This window comes from Lissotriton vulgaris, chromosome 1_1 (assembly GCF_964263255.1).
Source record: "Lissotriton vulgaris chromosome 1_1, aLisVul1.2, whole genome shotgun sequence".
NCBI classification, from domain to species: domain Eukaryota; kingdom Metazoa; phylum Chordata; class Amphibia; order Caudata; family Salamandridae; genus Lissotriton; species Lissotriton vulgaris.
This window is the reverse complement of record NC_141685.1, coordinates 1,198,944,652-1,198,966,487: the sequence shown is the minus strand read 5'-3', so window position 1 is coordinate 1,198,966,487 and position 21,836 is coordinate 1,198,944,652.

Below are 21,836 nucleotides of genomic sequence, written 5' to 3'. Positions count from 1 at the left end.
ATTTTGCTTCACTCAAGAATAATATGTTTTCTTATTGTATCAGCTTTGCTTAGTTAGCTATGTCTGAACATTGAGTGCTGAGGCCTTTAAGGTTATTTCAACACAGTGGTTGTTGTTCGGTCTAATCAGCGCACGTCCTAGACATAACACATATGCAGCTGTGGCCAACTCTGTTTTGGCGCGTTTAATAATGCACTGCACAGAGCATGCAAACACACTTGATGGGCATTCGCATGCAGAGAACTGGTGTAAAAGATGATGTGATCCCTTTCTACTAATACCAGAGGTATGGGGCCGCCCTTCTAAAACCCAAAGAGACCTTCTGTAGATATAATATAATATACTAGCAAGGAAGGGTAAGACTGAGGTGTAATTTAGCCTTCTTCCCTTTAGCATTTTAACATGCTTTCTCCCTTTGTATTCTATGGAATAGTAACTATGCTGATAACCTTGTTACTTATAATATGTTTGTTTGCTTGTATTAGCTAAGATACTACGCCTGAGAACACAGCATTAGAAATAAATATTTCAAACTTACTCGTGTCTTCATTTACTTCTCGTTTTGGACTAGTATGATAGTATAATGAAAGAGTGTTCATGTTTTCCACGTTACCTGAGGTGTTCTAAGTTCATGTTCTGGGTTGTCTAATCATTGGGGGAATGGAAGAACCAATGAGACACTGATTGTTAGTCTGGTAGGGGATTTTGGCTACTAAGGTGAGTTTTGGAACACCCGTATTCACTGAGGTTGCAAGTCTCTATGCACAGTTCTGTGTAGGAGCAGAATACCTGCGACATGGCGCCCAAACGTTGGTGGTCTTATTTCATGAGACTCGAGTAGTGCTTCATTCAGTCCTTAACCCCTTCGCTATTGTTTCCGGAAGACAGTGGTTTCGGACAAAACCTACCTATAGTTACATAGGTCTTTTCAAGCTTGAATCTTTTTAAACGATTTCCTTTTGAATTACTACCCAGTTGTGCTACGTAGGTGTTTAATGCACCTCTTTCTTACTGTGTCATTATGGCTGACATTGACATACCGCAGCATAGTCGTATTGCTATTCGCAATCATTTTTCAGGCTTATAACATCAGATTAGAGGGTATGGCAGTCATTATGGTAGTGAGTGCGTAAGTAGCTTACCCTTTTGAGATTTTCTACTCGTGGGTGACCTTCCCTGCTGTGAACGCGAATACTGGTGTGTTCGATACTTATACACCCACTGCCCTGCCACAGGAATATAGGACACAGGAAGTTACGATTAACACTTGGCAGCACCTAGTTTGGTTAAATGGCGCCCTACCCCACACATTGTTAGCAACACGGTTAGGTCCTTTGTCCATTCCAGGCACTACTTGGCCTGTTTTGGCTGGATTTACACCGCATCCTCGACATGGTGCGGTTCCCCTTGCAGATATTCGGCAGCTACATACTGTCGCGATTAGTGTAATTAGGTCGTTAGTGCAGTACATTACCCGCAATCTCCCGGGCGGGGCCCCAGGTGTTGCAGCGCTTCCACCCGGACCGAGCGGAATGAAGCTTAGTCTGGTCATGGTTAATGCAGTCATGGGCAAGCGCCCCAGGATAAGAATGATATGCCTTTCTGGCTTGCCCAAAAATTTGAACAGTTGGAAGCAGTATTTCCTAACACGACTCCTGTTAAGAAACACAGGATTCTGACAATCAGTTTACCGAAAGACTTGATATCAGAGGCTGGTGACTGTGAGCCTTGGGGTAAGATTTTTGCGGCAGTGTATGTGAGGTCCTTCGGCACTCCATCAATGACTGTCCTTCCCTCGGTCATTAAGCGTGTTCACGATGAGCACGGACCTCAGGCAGCAGTTGAATTGGGTATGCGGCTATACAGCAGTTTTGATCTCGTACTTGTGAATGTCAAGGGAGATGCGGTAAGCTTTCAGGTGTCTAATGCTTTGCAGGCTATTCCTGATGCCGATAAACCCCGACAGTTACCGAGAATTAGTACGGGGGCTTATAAGACCGTGGACAGTATTAGTTTGGGTGTCGGAAACAGACGACCAGCCCAAGGATAAAAAGCAAAATTGGCTGAAAAAACAGAAACAGGGTAAACAACAGCAACAGAAACAGGGGTCACGTCCTGCATCACCAGGGCCTGCACCTACAGAACTTGTTTCTGACTTGCACGATCGCGCGACGATACAATCACCTGATCGTTTTCAGGTTTCTGAATAACGTTCTCCTCATTCTTTTTAGGACTCATTGGCCTCATCGACCGGTGGTGGAGGAGGCGGCAGAGGTCGGGGTGGCCAGCAGCGACGTGACCAGCCCCGCCCAAAAGACAGTAAAGGCAAGCAGGACGATTCGACACCGAAAAGACCCCAGTTTCAGAAGAAGAAAGTTGGCCCTTGAACAGCAAGATATGCCACAGATAGTGAGAACGCAGCTTCCGAATCAGACATGGGCGCTGACGTTGTTGGACAGCGCGGCGGAGATTACCATTGTGCGAGAGGCCCTGCGTCCACTACTGAAGCTGACAGCGACTGACCAATATGTTGTTGTGTAGACAGCTGACTCAAAAGTAGCTCCCCCTGATAGACTTTATAAAATAGTCCTTTTAATTGAAGATGATATACAGTGTACCATACCTTTTCCCCGGTGTGTATTCCGGTTTTGGCGGACATCTTGGGTGAGCGTGGGGACAGCGGGCGTTCTAGTCGTCAGAAGGACGCTAGAAGCCCTTAAAAGAGGGAAAATTTAGGCGCCTTGGTAATCTCTGGCTATCTGCGTGCACTACCTGACACTGCGGGTGGTCCCTGATTTAATAGCGGCCACTCGCGCATTTTTAAAATTCTCCTGTTTGCTATTTTATTTGCAGGTTACTTTGACCATTAATCCCCTGTTTCTATTTCCCGCCCCCTCACTTGCACCTTAAATGTGATAACAAACCCACCGCTGTTGGGCGGACCTTTTCCCCGGTGTGTATCCCGGTTTTGGCGGACATCTTGGGCGAGCGTGGGGACAGCGGGCGTTCTAGTCGTCAGAAGGACGCTAGAAGCCCTTAAATGGAGGTCACGCTGACGCGCAGCGGTCACGCGCAGCGGGTACGCCGGAATGACGCCGGAGTTACGCCAGAGTTCAGCCCGTCTGCGCCCGTCCGCGCTGAGGACGGGCTGGACGCTGGACTTTCGCCCACGCGACCATTGGGAAGTCTCTCTTATTCTTCTCTTGACTTTCTAGCCTTAAAGCCCCCTTGCCTACCCTGTACCCATAGATTCACTCCAGAAGGTATTTTGCATTCCTCTCGGTGCCACACTTGTAAATCTGTGATACTACCTCCTACACTTTTTAAAGCGGCTACTCGAGACTATTCTCATTCTTCTAGGAATCCATCGATAAAGAAGGGCTTTTTGATCGATGCCAGGTCCCTTATTAAAAACAATATTGCATTCCATGAATTTGTGGTAGACAGGCAACCGGAATGGATGCTTGTCACATAAACATGGGCTTCTGAGTCTTCTGGTCATGACCTATTGATGGCCATCCCAGAGGGATATAAATTGCTTCAACAAGACAGACCCAAACGCAGAGGAGGTGGACTGGCTATCGTTTGCAAATCCGCCTTGCCCTGCACGATTAAATCCCTGTCGGTAGCCTCGGATTCTTTTGAGACATTACACTTTTCTATTCTGTGTGCCCCCTTGGTCTCCTTTTCAGGAATCCTTGTGTATAGACCCCCTGGTTCCAGAGCCACGTTCACTGAAGATCTTCTTAGAATCCTGGAACCCTATTTTGGCAATTCCCACCTGTCCATTCTTGGGGACTTTAACTTTCATTTGGACAATCTAAGGGACCCCGATACCATCAGGCTAGTGGACACTCTAGCAGCTTGTGAGTGCATCCAGCTTGTCAACAACCCTACTCATTTGGCGGGTCACATTCTAGACGGAGTCTTCACTAATGACGAAAGACTGTCTATTGACACTCCGGTGCCTCTGGTCTGGTCGGATCATCTGGCGATTCCTCTCCTGATGGTCCACCCTCTGGAAGTAACATCCGACTCATTCTCCACTACCAGAGGTCCAAAAAGGAGCTTTAAGAACATCACTAATGATACCCTTGAGTCATATATAAAGAAATATACCTACTCTTCCTTAGGAGATGTGGAGGAAGCAGCGGTACTGCTCTCTAACTCTATCACCAAGGCGGTTGATGAGTTGGCTCCTCCATCCTTCAGATATTCGGCTCGCCGTAAGCCCACTGCTCCGTGGTATACGGAATCATTAAGACTTCTACGACAAGGATGTAGAAGACAGGAAAGAAAATGGAGGAAAGTGTGGGATCCCATTGAAAGGGAAGTACATAAGGGTCTGTTAGCTGACTATAAATCTAGCGTTATTAGGGAAAAGCAGCAGTACTTCTCGAATCTCACTACTTCCCTCACCTCCTCTAGGGAGCTTTTTAAGATTGTCGACTCCCTCTGCTCCCTACAGGTTCCTGATCCAGTTGTGGGCTCGCAGGAGCTCTGTAACAACATATCAGAGTTCTTCCACCAGAAAATTGAGGACATATATCTCGCGCTGGAAACCCAGAGAAAGTCCTTATGCGATTCCTCTCTCCAAACTCTGATCAATCTAGAAGCCTGGACTAGAGACCATCCTGATAGTTTAACGGACTTTCCGTTACTTACTCGAGAAGGACTTGAGCTTTTGCTCAATAGGACTAAATCCTCATCCCCTCTTGACCCCTGCCCTTTGAAGATACTGAAGGAATGCAGATCGACACTGCTCCCGCCGCTTCTAGAAGTCATGAATGGCGCTATAACCCAAGGAACCTTCCCCTTAATATGGAAGAGGGCGATAGTGATGCCCCTACTTAAGAAGCCCACGCTGGATCCGGAACAGTTGAAAAATGTTAGACCTATTTCACTGTTACCCGCTCCTGCTAAGATTCTTGAGTCTCACCTCAACTGCCATCTCACTACCTTTCTGGACTCATCTGGGTATCTTGACAGCTCCCAGCAGGGGTTCCGAAAGGCACATAGTACTGAGACAGCTTTGACTATGGTGGCAAATAACATCTGCATGAAGGGTGACGCCGGCCAAACCACAGTGTTGGTGCTACTGGACCTCACCGCGGCGTTTGACACCCTGTCTCCCTTGACTCTTACATCTCGGTTGAGGGAGGCAGGGATTTCCGGCATGGCTCTGAACCTTCTGCACTCTTTTTTACAGCATAGAGAGCAAAGAGTCAAGCTTGGTGAATTTCTCTCCCCTGCTATGTCATTGCAATGTGGGGTGCCACAAGGGTCGGCTCTTAGTCCGACCCTATTTAACATTTATGTGGCCCCCCTTGCAAGGCTAGTAAAATCTCAGGGGATGGAATTGGTGTCATACGCCGATGACACTCAAATCATGGTGTCATTGGCCCACTCAGTTTCAACATCTGCCACCAACTTCAGGATCTGTATGCAGACAGTCTCTGACTGGATGCTTCAGAATTCCCTGAAGTTGAATGGCAACAAAACTGAGATCCTGGTCTTTGGCAAAGACCAGGATATCTGGTCGGATGAGTGGTGGCCGGCCTCGCTGGGAACCTGTCCATCTCCTTCCCAGTCTGCAAGAAATCTTGGAGTAATTTTTGACACCTCCTTGTCCATGACTCTGCAGGTCAACCGCATGGTTGCCACCTGATGGGGGGTGTTAAAGATTCTTAAGAGGATTCTTCACTATCTCTCTCCCTCAGCACGTAAGCAGGTGGCAGTGGCATTGGTGAGTTCAAGGTTGGACTACTGTAATGCGCTTTATGCAGACTCCAACAAGGGGCTCATTCAGCGATTGCAGGTCGTTCAAAATGCGGCTGCTCGTTTTGTCTTGGCACTCCCCAATGCCTCATCTGCTACGATGGCTAGAAAGAGTCTTCATTGGCTCCCTATTCATCTTAGGATCTCATTTAAGATCCTATGCCTTGCCTATCGAGCTTTGGCAGATGGCTTTTCTGACCCCCTTGGTGCTTTGCTGACCCGTTACCAGCCTTGTAGATCTCTGAGATCTTCTGAGATCAATCTGTTGGTTGTCCCACGTGTCAAAAGGGTACGCTGGGGAAATAGACATTTTCCATTGTTGCTCCCAAATTATGGAACTTGCTGCCTCATGAGATTAAGATGCAACCTTCTCTGTCCTCTTTTAAAAAAGCGCTCAAGGCCTGGTGTTTTGTCAAGGCCCACCCATAATTAGGAGTATACTCTGATAGCTGGTATTGTTTGGTTATGCGCCTTGACGCCCACCGGGCTTAATTGCGCGATAAAAAATGTATTTCATTTTCATTTCATTTCAAAAGGGGTATTTTGGGAAAATCTTACAACTACCTATGACATTTTGTTAGCGGAGGATGACTGGCCCCCACCTTTTGTTCTCACAGCTCCGAGATGGGAGAAGGTAATCCTCCCTAGTTTCACGCACAGTCTCGAAGGAACATGCGCTGAATTTTGCTGAAGAGTGGGCTAAGGCCCTTGCGCTGACTTTGTACCGTACACATTGTGGTTGGGATAAATTGTCCCCCCACCACGAGGGAATCATCTCTAAACCATTGCTGCCAAAGACTAATCAATGTAGTGGACATATGCTTAGGAGTATGCTGCTGTACAAAGGGCTCAAAATCTCGCATAACTGCCCAAACATCCTCCACACAATAAATCTGATTATGAGCCCACTGCTCAGCCTGATCGGTTAATACTTTCTTCTCCTCATCCTCCACCACAGGTGGCACTCATTGGCCCATTCGCTCCTTAAAATCTCATCCAATCTCTATCCTCAAATCTATGTGCAGGCGACTCAAAACTCAAAAATGTTGGGGGATGAAGAACCATAGAAGAAGAAGCAACGGAAGTAACAGGTACAATCATCGCTAGCGGTTTCACCAGAGGCTAGAGAGCAGGTGGTATAGGAGTTGAGACAGTAGGTGCACTAACAGTAACAGTTGCCACAGATGGTGAAGACAAAGAGGGAGCAGAGGGTGCTGTAACCAAAGTTGTTGAAATGACAGCAGTAGACACAGGAACATTTGGAGCAGTTGTAACAGACTTCTGTGATAGCAAAGGAAGAACTGGATATTTCCTCTGCATGGCATATGGGGTGGAGGTCGAGTGTCTAACAATTCCTCCACAAAAATATCATTTTTCTCTTGGAAAGCTTTCAGGTGTCTAATGCTTTGCAGGCTATTCCCGATGCCGATAAACCCCGACAGTTACCAAGAATTATTACAGCGGCTTATAAGACCGTGGGCCGTATTAGTTTGGGTGTCGGAAACAGACGACCAGCCCAAAGCTAAAAAGCAAAATTGGCTGAAAAACAGAAACAGGGTAAACAACAGCAACAGAAACAGGGGTCACGTCCTGCATCACCAGGGCCTGCACCTACAGAACGTGTTTATGACTTGCGCAATCGTGCGACGATACAATCACCTGATCGTTTCAGGTTTCTGAACAACGCTCTCCTCGTTCTTTTTCAGGACTCATCGGCCTCATCGACCGGTGGTGGAGGAGCCAGCAGAGGTCAGGGTGGCCAGCAGGGACGCAACTAGCCCCGCCCAAAAGGCAGTAAAGGCAATCAGGACAATTTGACACCGAAAAGACCCCAGTTTCAGAAGAAGAAAGTTGCCCCTTGAACAGCAACATATGCCACAGATAGTGAGAACGCAGCTTCGGAATCTCACATGGGCGCTGACGTTGCTGGACAGCGCGGCGGAGATTACCATTGTGCGAGAGGCCCTTCGTCCACTACTGAAGCTGACAGCGACTGACCAATATGTTGTTGTGTAGACAGCTGACATCAGAGTAGCTCCCCCTGATAGACTTTATAAAATAGTCTGCTTAATTGAAGGTGACATACAGTGTACCATAAAAGGGGTATTTTGGGAAATTTTTACAACTGCCTATGACATTTTGTTAGCGGAGGCTAACTGGCCCCCACCTTTTGTTCTCGCAACTCCGAGATGGGAGAAGGTTATCCTCCCTAGTTTCGCGCACAGTCTCGAAGGAACATGCGCTGAATTTTGCTGAAGAGTGGGCTAAGACCCTTGCGCCGGCTTTGTACCGTACACATTGTGGCTGGGATAAATTGTCCCCCCCACCACGAGGGCATCATCCCCAAACCATTGCTGCCAAAGACTAATCAATGTAGCGGACATTTGCTTAGGAGTATGCTGCTGTACAAAGGGCTCAAAAACTTGCATAACTGCCCAAACATCCTCCACACTATAAATCTGATTATGACCCCACTGCTCAGCCTGATCGGGTAACACATTCATCTCCTCATGGTACCATATCCAAAAAGAAGCAAAACGAACTCCCCTGAATTGAGTAGCACAAACAAACCAATTCTCCATTGTGACTCTTCAGACCAAACGGTCAGATCCAAGGGTTTTGACGTTTAGGAATCCAGTCGGGATGACTGCTGCGTGGGGCACCGTCCAGCAAGACGGAAGGGGCAGCTGCGAGCAATCAGTACACCTCGTGAAAGGATCCCTGAACTGTCAGTCCAATCTGACAACAGCCTCGACCTCCCCTCGTTCACGGAAAGGGGATGGGTCACCCACCCTAAGGAGCTCCTGTTCGGGTGCCAACTGAAGGAAGTAGCATGATTCGGGTCACTAATGACCACCTTCCACCCTTCCATACCAACTGAAGTGTCGGTCAGACATTGGACAATACAAACGAAAATCTGTTTATTCAGGTACAATCGGAGTGGAACCCAGTCTGCCCAGTCGCTAGGAGTGTTGTAGAGGGACTGGGATCGCCAAGCATAAAGATACATTATGTACATTTTGTAACTGGGCTATGACACGCCCATAGTGGAATTTTCCAGGCAGGTGCTGCAAAACATTGGAATACAAGTGAAAAACAATGTCAGTGCTCATGTCTTACACAAAGTTATAAAATCCAAGGTCTTTCCAGTCGGGCCTGTGTCCAGACAAGTGGGAGAAGGCCTCTATCTGGTGGGAAAGCTATGCACTAATAACCTCAGTCTATTCATTAGTGAAGCAAAACTCAATCTTGGAAAGATAAAACCTAGCTGTCGGGATTGCAAGCGTCGCAAGAACAAACAAACGCCACTAACCTGAAACAGATGTCCAGCAGAGACGATGGCAGATGATATTCCCCCTTCCTCCCACTGACACAATTCGCGGCAATGAATGAATTCACTGCTTGAATCTGTGCCCAGGGAAAAAAGGGAGAGAACAAAGAAAGAAGGGAGCGGAATGTTCTGTACTTCCAACAAGGTCTGGTCAGATGTACAGCAGGGTTTTGGTGGGACTTGGAATACTGCAGGACAGGAAGACAAGAACACTACCATCAGAACCACTCACAGCGAAGTCCACCCTCTCCCCTGACTCCGCACCCCCAACTCCCCAGAACTCCCAATCGAGAAGGCCAAGACTCTCCACGTCTACCAATTACTGCATTGGAGACTAAGGGCTGCAGTAACGAGTTTTAGGCACTGCTAAACAGACCACAGGAAACAGTATTTTACATGGAAAACAAGGTTAAGTTTCCCCAAAGTACGGACTAAAGAAAAACAAAACAAAAATAGGAGTAAAGTAGAAAGAAGGCGAGCCCGCACTCCTATAGTACTTGCTATACTCTGGTAGTTTTCAGGAGGAAGGGCGTAAAACCTCACAGCAGGGAAAACACCGGAAATGTCAGAGGAACAGGACGAAGAAGGAACACACTGACCACGCAGGCTTGATCGGCGTAGGTCATCAAAGACGAAACTCACTGACCACGCAGGCTCTTGATCGGCGTTGACTTCTTCCTGGAACCTCTGAGAACACACCTTCCGACTACTGCTTCAGACGATATCCGGATTGTCAAGCACTTCCCTGAGCAGAGGAGGCGCTTAAATACAAGACGCCAATCCCTTTACATCCTGCGCCCCACGGCCTTCTGGGACACGTAGTTCTTCCATCCTTTTCTCGCATATGCGAATGACACCAATGCACGGCGTTTTCTCGGCTTGAGGACGATCGCGACACTAGCAGAGACCTTTTCTCAGAAATAGTGCAGGATTAGTTTTGATCATGAATTAAAATGGCGTCTAAACAGAAAATGCTGCAGCGAATGCTAACTTACATAGGAAAATGCGTAAGCAGAAACATTCCTATTCTAACACTAATGAATGTCACTTTAAAAAAAAGAAAAAACTATTATATTGACCTCTTCTTTGGGGTATTTCTCTGAAGAAGCGGTCTCTAGCCATTTGTAAACATAAAAATGAGTCCCCCTACACTGCTCCCTTTTCTGTGTCTTCTCCTTGACAATATCTATGAAGCTCGCTCAGGGCACAAGTCCTAAAAAAAGAAGTCGGAGGATGCTGACGTCACGACAGGAAGTTACCTCACGAACGGTGGCTTGCACCATCAGGCTCATTGCCTCATCTCGCTCACCCCTTAGATATGATTGCATAAGAGAAGCCAGCATGTGAGCAGCATTCTGAATGAGCTCCAATCTCGCCCCAGAGAGGCCAAAGAGTGAATGTGAGGCTCCATTTGCTCCAGTAATCAAGCTCCTGGTAAAATAAATTGGGGGAAGCTGTCCACCGGCGTGGTTCCCCTAATCGAGCCCTGATCTCGCTCCTTTCCTCTGCCTCCTAGACCATTACTGTGAGGCCCCAAGGATAGAGAGGATTAGGGCTCAGCCTCTGAATGCAACACTGCTGGCCTTCTACCTGCCATCCCATGGACTAAGCTTTCACAACAAAACTCGCCCTGAATGGTTAATACTGCAATTACTGCATCATTTTGCAATTTTTACACTTGTTAACTCTGTTCTGGCTTTTATTGCCCCTCATAAGTACCACATTAACAGCCATATTTAGCAATAAGCAACAGAAAGGTGACCAGTCAACCTTTAAAAATGGCCTTCCACTGCCCTGTAACCTGTGTAGCTGTATTTTTAGTAACTTTTGAACAGTTTGAGCTAGAAACAAGTAAGTTTGTTTGTTTAAATCTGCAAATTATGCAGCAGATGATGGATTATGTTGCAAATGCGGGAAATCCATACCTATGCGCAAAATGTAAAAACTGCATAGTTGCATAATTCTTGTGGCCCTGACTATAAATACAAAGGTCACTATTCCTCTGTACCAACTGGGGTTCAATCATGTGTTGCTCAGCTTTAACACATACAGACATCTGCAATGATGGTAGTCGCTAACTGAGGTTTCATAAACTAAAAGAGTGCATTTTTCACCAGTTAGTTTAACTTGAATTTATTGTCCAATTAAGCTGTTATAGCATTTTTTATACACACTTGCATGACTATGAAAGCACAAAATTCTTAGGCCTTTTTGTTTTCTTTTGTGCAACCTCTTCGACCCTGCCAGCACACCAGGAGCACAACTAGACCCCAACATCGGGGGGCTAACAATCCCAGCCAGAGCTGGCCCTAGCACTGGTCACACATGGTGCAACAGTCTTTTTTGGTGCCCCTTCCCCATTTTCTCCTTCTCCATCAATTTCCTCATTACCACTCACCAACAATGCACCTGATCTCTCTATAGCACCTTTCAGACAAACACTACATTTTTTATAGCTCTACTCATAGTTTACTCACGCTCAGTTCTGTGATCTGCATGGTACACGTTCTTTGTAGCAGTCATATTAACCCTCTGCACTGTGTGGGTGGCAGGAGTACCCATGTGAGTTCACGGTGAGCGATGCAAAAGTGTGAGAGTAGAGTAAGAGGAGTGACTGCAGTGTGAATGAGGTAACCATATGATTTTGGGTACAGATGTAAGTGCAGAGTGGGACGAATGAATGCATGGTTTGTTACAGGCTTGTTTGAGTGACATTGCAGATTGAGCAGTGAGGGTGACACGTGAATGAAGTGTCACATGAGTGCATATGGAGTAGTGTGCTCGTGTGACCTCAGGGTGAGTTACCGGGTGTACAGCGCAAGTGCATTGTGAGTACAGAGTAATCGCTGTGACTACAGGGTGAGCGTGAAAGTGAAGGGTGGGAATGAGGACTGAGTTGTCTGAATGAAGGGTGCATTACCAGACACTTGAAATAAATCAGCATGTTATTTACGGCGGTTTAGGGTTTCAGTTATAAGTTACACTATTGCTATTATGTCATTAATCAGGAATAGAGGGTGGAGGAAATAAATAATGTTCTGATCCTGCAATAAACTTCCAGTCTTATGATTCGGTGTTGGAAGCTTTTTATTTTGATGTCGCAGACAGTACAAAAATTAACAGTCACCTAAAGTCATATTTCCTGTGCGTACTTCGAACAGCAAATATAAATAGAAAGCACTTTTAATTGTGTTGTAAGGTGGCCAGAGTGATCCATGACAGGTAATTAAAGGGAACAAAGACAGAAAAGTCAAATTACAAATGAATTCATACTTCTTTATTTATAACCCGATTTAATGTAATGACAACGTCTTTGAAGGCTCTTTAAACAACACATGGCTGGCATTTTTCTTTTTTGCAACCCTACTTTATATTCCTTTTCATGAAATGCATTCTCATACTACTAAATGTAAAACACAAATGTAAGGAATAGGGAGAGAGGGATCTTAGGGTGTACTGGAACCAGAAGAAAAACTAAGTCTCAGTAACCAGTTTACAAAGGTAAGTAAATACGCAAATGGTCTTTAAAGACCTGTGAAAAACTTGGGCATGCATGAGATAAGACTCAAGACACTGCCCAGACAAGCCCACAGCAGCACACTCACTGACCACCAGCCCCACGACACTCTGATCTCCCTTCAAGAACTTTGTAGTCTGGACATGCAGCAAATAAACATTGCCGTATCACCTCACTTCTAGACCATCAACAGTGCGCGCCCCACAGTTTGAAGACCTCTGAGATAAAATCTTGTTACGGAGGAAATTTAGTTGTTTGTCCTATTGTGTCGGTGGTTCAATAAGTATCCATGACCAGGAAGGACAACTTGAAATCTTCTTGAGAGACATGTGGAATAATACATGTTTTATTCATAAGATCAAATGACTACGGCTCTACAACTTATTAACCCTTAGAAAATCGGATCGTTATGTGGTATCCATTCATGGATTGTCTATTGAAGAAAATGTTGAATATATCTTATGTTTCTATTAGTGATGACGTTGATAAACCTTCATGAATTCTTTCATATTTTATGTAGAATAATGTACATAAAATTCATGTTGATATAATAAAATTTGCCTAACATACCATTTGCCAAACATTAATGATATTTCATTATTCTATTTGTATCGGTACTATTAAGGTTTGACTTTCTCGTCCCTTTCACTTATTTATTTTTTCCTTGTTTTGCATACTGACATTTATTTTATAAGTTGTAGTGTTATATGTTAAAAGGATAATTGTTTTCTAACAATGCATTACAAATATGAAGAAGATCATTCAAGCTTTCAAATGAAAACCTGTTTTACTCCAGTGTATGATGTTGGGTGACACTGTGTAAAAAAGCCCTCAGTATACCACAATACATGTTGGCACTGTCTTTTGCCAATGAAAAGACCAGCAGGGTCTCAACAAACACCTACGACACTCTCAGCCCCACCTATCACATGCACTTCCAGATCCAAATAGACCCCAAGACCACCCTAAGAGGCACCCTCGAATACAGACCACCCGGACCCCGACCACAATTCTGCGATGCCATCGCCGACTTCATCAGCATGCACGCACTGACCTTCAGCGACTAGATCCTCCTCGGAGACCTGAACTTCCATCTGGAGGACAACAACGACAGCAACTCCTCCAACCTGATGCACAGCCTCACCAGCTCATCATGAAGCTGACCCACATTGCCAGACACACGCTCGACGCCATCTTCTCCTCAAGCACCCACATATACTTCTGCCATGTCTCTAAACCCACCTGGGCCGACCACCACTGCATCCACTTCACCTTTCGGATACTCGTCGCACATCACCGCACCCTACTGATCCCCTGTTGCTGCTAGGGCAAAATCACCGAAGTACAACTACAGACAAACCATGCACTCAACCCACCGACCAACCCGTCCAACCCCGACAATGGTGAGCACATCCTCAGATGATGGATGGACGACTGCGTCAACACCTTAGCCCCACTGAAAAAACAAGCCCTCAAAGACACCAGCTAGAGAGCCAACTGGTTCACCCCGGAACCCCTAGTGTCAAAGCGCACCTGCCGGAAGTTGGAGAACATATGGCACAGCAAGAAGTCGCCGGGCAGCAGCGCAGCCCACAAAGACACCATCCGCAACCACCACCACCTCATCAGGACCGCCAAGAGGACCTCCTTCAAAGACCACCTCGACAACAACACACACAACAGCTAGAAGCTCTTCAACATCGTGAAGGAACTCTACAACCCCAGCTCCAATGCCAACAACATCCCGCCGTAGCAAGCACTGTGCGACTCCCTCACCACCTTCTTCCACCGCAAGATACCTGACATCCATGATTGCTTCAACCCCAGGCCGACCCTAACAAGCCCCAACACGCCAGAACCACAACACCCCACCGACTACCACTCCCTGACAACCTGGGCCAGCGTGAGCATCGAAGACACAATTAAGACCATGGGCACAATCCACTCCCGCTCGCCATCTGACCCTTTTCCACACCACATCTCCAACAAAGCCTGCAGCTCCATCGCACCACACCTGGGCAACATCATCAACCTCTCCTTTGAGACTGCAACCTTCCCTGAAAGCTGGAAACACGCCGAGATCAAAGCCCTACTAAATAAACCCAATTCGGACCCCAGTGAACTCAAAAACTTTGGGCCCATCTCCCTGGTTCCGTTTCCAGCTAAGGTCATCGAGAAGATAGTCAACATCCAGCTCACCCGCTACCTCGAAGATAACAGCATCCTGGACCCTTCCCAGTCAGGATTCTGCAGCAACCACAGCACCGAGACCGCCCTCATCGCCGCCACAGACGACATCAGGATCCTACTGGACAGCGGCGAGACGGCGGCCCTCTTCCTTCTGGACCGCTCCGCTGCCTTTAACACCGCACACGACTCCACGACACAGGGATCCAAGACAAGGCCCTGGACTGGACCTCCTACTTCCTCTCCAGCAGAACCCAGAGAGTCCGCCTCCCCGTTCCGATCCGAAGCCTCCGAGATCATCTGCGGCATCCCGCAGGGATTCTCCCTCAGCCCAACACAGTTCAACGTCTACATGGCGCCTCTCACATACATCGCCTGACACCACAACCTCAACATAATCTCCTATGCCGACGACACACAACTGATCCTCTCCCTCACCAAGGACCCCCTTCACCGCCAAATCCAACCTCCACCAGGGAATGAAGGCCATCGCCGACTGGATGGAGGATAGCCGCCTTAAGCTGAACACAGACAAGACGGAGATCCTCATCCTCGGGCCCAACCCCTCAGCATGGGATGACTTCTGCTGGCCCCCGTCGCTGGGGACAACCCCCGTACCCACCAGCCACGCACGCAACCTGGGAGTCATTCTCGATTCAAAACTCACCATGATCAAACAAGTCAACCATGTCTCCTCAACCTGCTTCAACTCCCTCCGTATGCTCCACTAGATCTACAGATGGATCCCGAACCGACACAAGGAAAACAGTCACCCAGGCCCTAGTCAGCAGCAGACTACGGAAACGCCCGCTACGCCGGAGCCCTGACCAAGCTCATCAACAGACTGAAAAGAATTCAGAATGCCTCCGAACACCTGATCCTCCACGACCCGTGCCGCGACCACATCACCCCCCACCTGAGGAACCTTCATTGGCTCCCTGTCGACAAAAGAATCTCCTTCATGCCCCTGATCCACGCACACAAGGCACTCCACAAGACCGGCCCAGCTTATCTCAACAGCCGACTTTCCTTCTACGACCCAACAGGAAACTCCGCTTTACAGACCTCTCTCTGGCTAACGTCCCATGCATTGGTAGAACCACAGCCAGAGGCAAATCCTTCTCCCACTGCGCCACCAAGACCTGGAACACCCTCCCCCTCATCCTACGACAAGCCGAAGACCTTCTAGCCCTCAGGAGACAACTCAAGACCTGGCTGTTCGACCAGTACAGCACCCCCCCTCTCCCCACCCCCAGCGCTTTGAAACCCTTGCAGGTATGTAGTGCGCTTTTAAATTATTGATTGATATGAACATAATATTGTGTTCAGGAGACTGATGTTTGAAAACCTGCCATTGATCCTTTATATTGATCTTTTTGCTTTAATCTTTCATCATTTGCAGTAAACTTTTAAAATATTCAGGTGCCACAAAATGATGTTTTTCTAAATAGACTATACTACACCTGACATTTTACATCAGGGCACTAGCTACTTAGCCCATTTACACATTCTCTGTGAGTTGTGTAATTCTGAAGAATGGTATCTAATCATTTACTGTTATCTTTTAACATATGCATGTGCTACAAAGTGATGTTTCGTTCAAGACTGCTACAGCAGACATTTTACAGCAGAGCACTAGCTACCCAGCCCCTTTGCATCTTTTCTGTGAGTTCAATCAATCAATCAATCACAGCATCTGTGAGTTCAATCAATCAATCAATCACAGCATTTATATAGTGCACTACACACCCACTCTGAAGAGTAGTATCTAATCTTGAATAATATATCTATTAAGCATTATCCCTCATGGAAATATTTTGGTAATTGCTAGCCCCTGATGGATACACTATGATAAGTTTCCAAGGAGACACTGCAAAGCTGTGCAGATTATGGACATTTAGTTGATTGATTGGTGTTTCATCATTGAAAAGATGATCCTGTCCTCTTTCTCTTTTTATGCCCAGTAGTACCAACTTCATAAGATTGGCTGACATTGCCAGCATGATTTAGGCAGACTCATGAACTATTTGGTATTTTTGTACAGCCCCAATGCATTTAACTGCCGTCTCAATACTGCATTTTACAGTATTGAACGTGCTGGGCTTTAGAGGGGTTAGATTTACTATCCTCACCCCAATCCAAGTAACATTAGGGTAAATGTTAGAAATTGTTTTATTTTCTCTCTTGTTTTTATAAATATTTTTATTGCACAGAATGAAAAATATAATTATAAAAAAAACATACATATTAATGAGATCTAAATTGCACAATACATGATGGGTAGTCAATTGCTTTCATTTCACAGTAGAAGTTAAAAACAGTATGTAACAGGGTATACAGGATTGAAACAGTGAAAGGCTTCACATTTTTCAGTCGTTAAATTTCTAGAATTTCTAAAAATATTATACAGAATAGACAGTATGTTTTTTACAATGTATACATTATTCGTTAAAACACAGAAATTAAAGGGAAAAAAATGACCTGCAACGCTAGCTTATAAAGATATAGGGATAGAACCTTCACACCCTCAATGTCTGGGGTAAGCCTGACCTTATGAGTATGTCTGCCAGTGAGCAATGTGTTCAAAGGTGACCATATCTTACTGCCCTGCTCTTAGAGCATCTACCCTTGCAATTATATAGAGCTATTTCTTGCACATATATACACAAAAGGCAGCCAAGCCTTACCTGATATGTCTGAGCCTCTGAATGTTACCATCCTGTTGCGATCAGCAGGTGGGCTACTGTGACTGAAATACAAATTACATTAATTTGAATCGCAACCCATGTGTCCCAATTATCATATCCCAGAAGCATCATGAGAGGGTTGATGGAAACCTCTTTTCCTGGCACAGCTTGCCAAAAAGCCTCCATTCATGACTCTAAAGGTTGAAATTTTTAACTGTAAAAAACCTATGTATCATTTCAGATGGACCCCTTTCACATCTAGGGAACTTTTCATTCTCCCTTCTTCTCCAAACAAATACCTTCCCTAGTGCTAAATAAAGGTTGGAAACTGTTTTATAATGCTGGGTCTTCAAATTAGCTGAGAGGAAGATCTTCATCCCAAGTGCAATTGACATATATAAGCCTGCATCCCCATCCTTTAACTTTTTTGGCCCAGTTAGCTTCAACCTTCTCTAAATCATCAGGGCAAGAGTCAAGCAGAATGTTGTAAATACACATTATCATGGAATTCCCATGCTTGATAACTTCTAGTAGGGGAATCTTATCTATTATAATGGACTCGCCCCCAAATTCCTTCACCTGGACACACTGAAAATCTGTTCACTTGTAGATGTCTCCAACACTAGTTCCCAGTACCTATGAATTACATCATAGAATATAGTCGAAAAAAGTAGAGATGGCCACAAAGGTGTATGACTATTATATCTTGGAATCTTTATCAGTCTGCCCACCTTATTCCTTTTTTTCTAGTCTGCCATTACACATTTAAAATGTTTTTATACTAATAACTAGCCTCAACTTGTTGGAGAAGAACATCATATACTTCTCTACCTTGTAGCCAGCTGATATATGTAAGGGGAAGCAGAGTCACATTCCTGGCTTTCTGTTACGATCAAGACTCACACTTTCCTGAGGAAGTGTAAAACTTGTTAAGGATTGTTGTATTTTCTGATACTGCCATATAAAGTTTATAAACATGAAGTCCAATTTCTTAAATTTAGCACCTTCTATCTCAACAGGGATGGAACGGAACAAGTAGAGTACCTTAGGGAGTATATTATATCTCCCTATTATTGCCGGTGTAGCTTATCCATAGAGGAAACAGCGTTCACAATTCTGCCATTACATCGCGTTCCTTTTACAATACGGTCATTACAACACCTGCGTTTTTTAGAACGGGATACTTTTACATCGCAAGTCAGTAGATTGACTTCCTGTGGGGAGTGCTCTACCCTAAGGAATAGTATAATTTACTATTCCAATACCTTTCCTACTTTTGCGCACACTGGAGTTTGAATTGTATATTATACTATTCCAAAGTCCAGCGCGTCCCTTACAGCAAGTCGATCTAATGACTTGCAATTTAAAGGTATTGCGTTCTAACAAAGCGGTCGTTGTAACGAACCGTGTTGTAATAGAATACAATGTAATAGCATGTGTAGTAACTGCTATATTCATCCATAAGTCTTAAGTCAATACAAATACTACTTAAAAGGGGATCCAAATGGAGTCCACCTCACAGTTTATCCTAAACCCTAAATATATAGCTGTATTGACCTTTTGGGGATCTTGAAAACGAATATTTGTAGAGCAAACAAACTGTTTATTCTCTTTATTCAGAAGATACTCTGATTTCCTCCCAAATTCACTAGCTAGATTTCTGACCTCTAACATTGTCCTCCCCGGGTCTGATGTTATGATGGCAATGTAATCTGTAAATTGTAAAATGTAACATTAACAGGTTTAATTACTTGGTTTTGTAGGATTAAAATCAATACTGAGATATTACAGGCAGTCTCATACTCGATCATTGAACCCCAGCACTAGAAGTGTTTCAAGTAAAAGCTCAGAGCAGTTCCTTGAATGGAGCAGAGATATGGGGGTATATCAACACAAATTAACTGATGACATCTGAAAATATCTTTGCTAGATCACTCATCTCAGTACCTATTACCACTCCCTTTAATCCCACTGTTCTTTGACACCATTATCGTTTCTAATTGTAATAATGTTTGTCCTTGCCCCTTCTCCAGCACATTACTTATGATTACTACATTGTACTTTCCCTACGAAATGCTAACTTTTCTATCAATTGTTTAACCTCAGCCATCTGTTGTTTCTGTCTCCATACCACAAAACTAATAACCTCCCCCCTGAACTAAGCTTTAAAAGCATCCCAATCAACTGCTCAGTTGGTGAGTATTCCAACTAAAGTTCTTTTCCAATGGTTTCATTTTGTCATCCTGGATTCCTAAACACTTCATGTTCAGTTATAGCTGAATTTGACCCACTCACATCTTGCATGCTATCATTGTCACCTGAATCCGACCCATATGCAGATCAGGTCTTGCCCGACAGCGAGAAAAAAACAATCATTAGCCACAGAATGCTGAAAACCAGGCCTCACCCCAACGACAGTCAAGTTTTTCTGCTCTTGTGTTGTGATTTAATTGTGCTAGGAGGGCAACTGTCCCTCTCTTCCACCATCATACCTTGGCCAGTGCCATATTGTCAAACTTAGTCCCCTCCAGATCTGAAGCAGTCACAAATACTTGAAAGTGGGATAGGTTCATCAAGCCACCATCATTGTTAGAGTCAGACAGCTATAAAGAAATAGTAGCCTGGGACTGTGGCTGGGATGCACGATTCTTGTCCCCCTCAACGGCAACAAAGGGAATCCCCAAATTGCTGCAATCTGGTGCCGCTGCCTAGGTGCCCACGCTGACTTCCCCCTTACTACGATGACCTTAGAATGATCGGCAACCTACTGCGTTCCCCGCCTAAGCTGGTGTCAGTCTTTCCCCTCAGCACTGATCCAGGGGTAGGTTTCCTTGTTACATTGTTGACCAGATTTTTGTTCTTCCACCATTTTGTCACAAACGTAATGGGGTACATTCCTGTACCTCCATCTTGCAGTCTCTTCATTTCACAAATTGACTCTTGCCTCCGGTCAGCACTTTGTGCCCCCGCTGACCATTGCCTAAACCAATAACCCCGGCTGAACTCCTATACCCCACTTTACTTAAATCTTTACTTTTATGCTCCCCTTCTCACCCTCCTCCCTTCCAGTCCCTTCCCATATCTAATCCGATCCAATGCAGTGAGGGCGTTTGGCTCTGGATGTAGCTGACCTTTTTGACACTTACCGATATTCTCGACTCGCTTTCTCTAACTTTTTGGTGTTCCCCTGATGTTCTATATTCCATGACTGTTTGCCTAGGTCTGTTCTACATTCCTATTCCCTACTATTCCCCCTAATCGCTTTGCACCATTTGTATTGTCTTCTATGTTGGTTAAGGCCCGACCAATGGATGTAAAATTGTAACTTTGTTCTTCTCTATTCCATGATTGTTTCTTGTAACTGATGTAATCTATGTAAAATGCAACTGACATAACTATGTGAAAATGCTTACCGTATGTAAAGCGCTCTGATACCTCCGTGTGTAGCCAGCGCTATACAAAACTCCTCAAATAAACAAATAAATACATACATAAATAGTAGCATTTACCTTATCTGTCCTGAGCAATACGCTCTGTGGGGCACTCAACTACATCACAGGTTCTACCTCCATTTCCTCAGGCATGGACACATCTGTAGTTGGTGCCAGCTTCTACCAGTGGAGGATTGTGTCCATTGTGCATGTCCTCCACAGGCCCCACCTGATGACGGGGTCCCCTGTTCCACCAACGGAACCTCACAGAAGCTCCAGCACAGTCGAGCCGCCAGCTGCTGCTGGGGCATAGCCCCACCATTCCCATTCCTTTGATCTCCATCGGGGCCACCGTCAGGTTTCTCTGAGTATTCTGCTGTGATGAGGTTGTAGGAGGCTCCGCTGTCGAGGATGAACCTGTCAAGCCCACTGTAGCCTATGTCGCTCCAGACTACGTGGAACAGTGGCTTCCTTTTCTTTTGGATAATTGATGGCAATAAGAATAATTCCTTGGACCAGGCACCTTGCGTCACATCAGCTAAAGCTGAACTGGTCCGCTGCCTCCATCCACAGCAGAACACAGGTAAGTAGAACTTCTCCTTGGCGTAGAACAGCCTTGCAGCAGTTTAAGCATGACGTTGAGCAATTTGTGATCAATATCTGCAAGGCTGTCACCATTATCCCTAATCCCAGATTTTAAGAGGGTATTCAGACAGTTAGTTCACTGTTAGATCAGAGAGCTGCAGTGCGGTCGAGTTCGGCAATAACCATCTTGCTTCCCACCGGGCGTCTTGGGCCACAAAGTGAGAAAAATCAAGTATATTATTTCAATTCAGTGGGGTTTGATTTACTACTCCCACTCCAATGTAATTAGCAGTCAGGAAAGCGAATTTGTAAGGATTAGA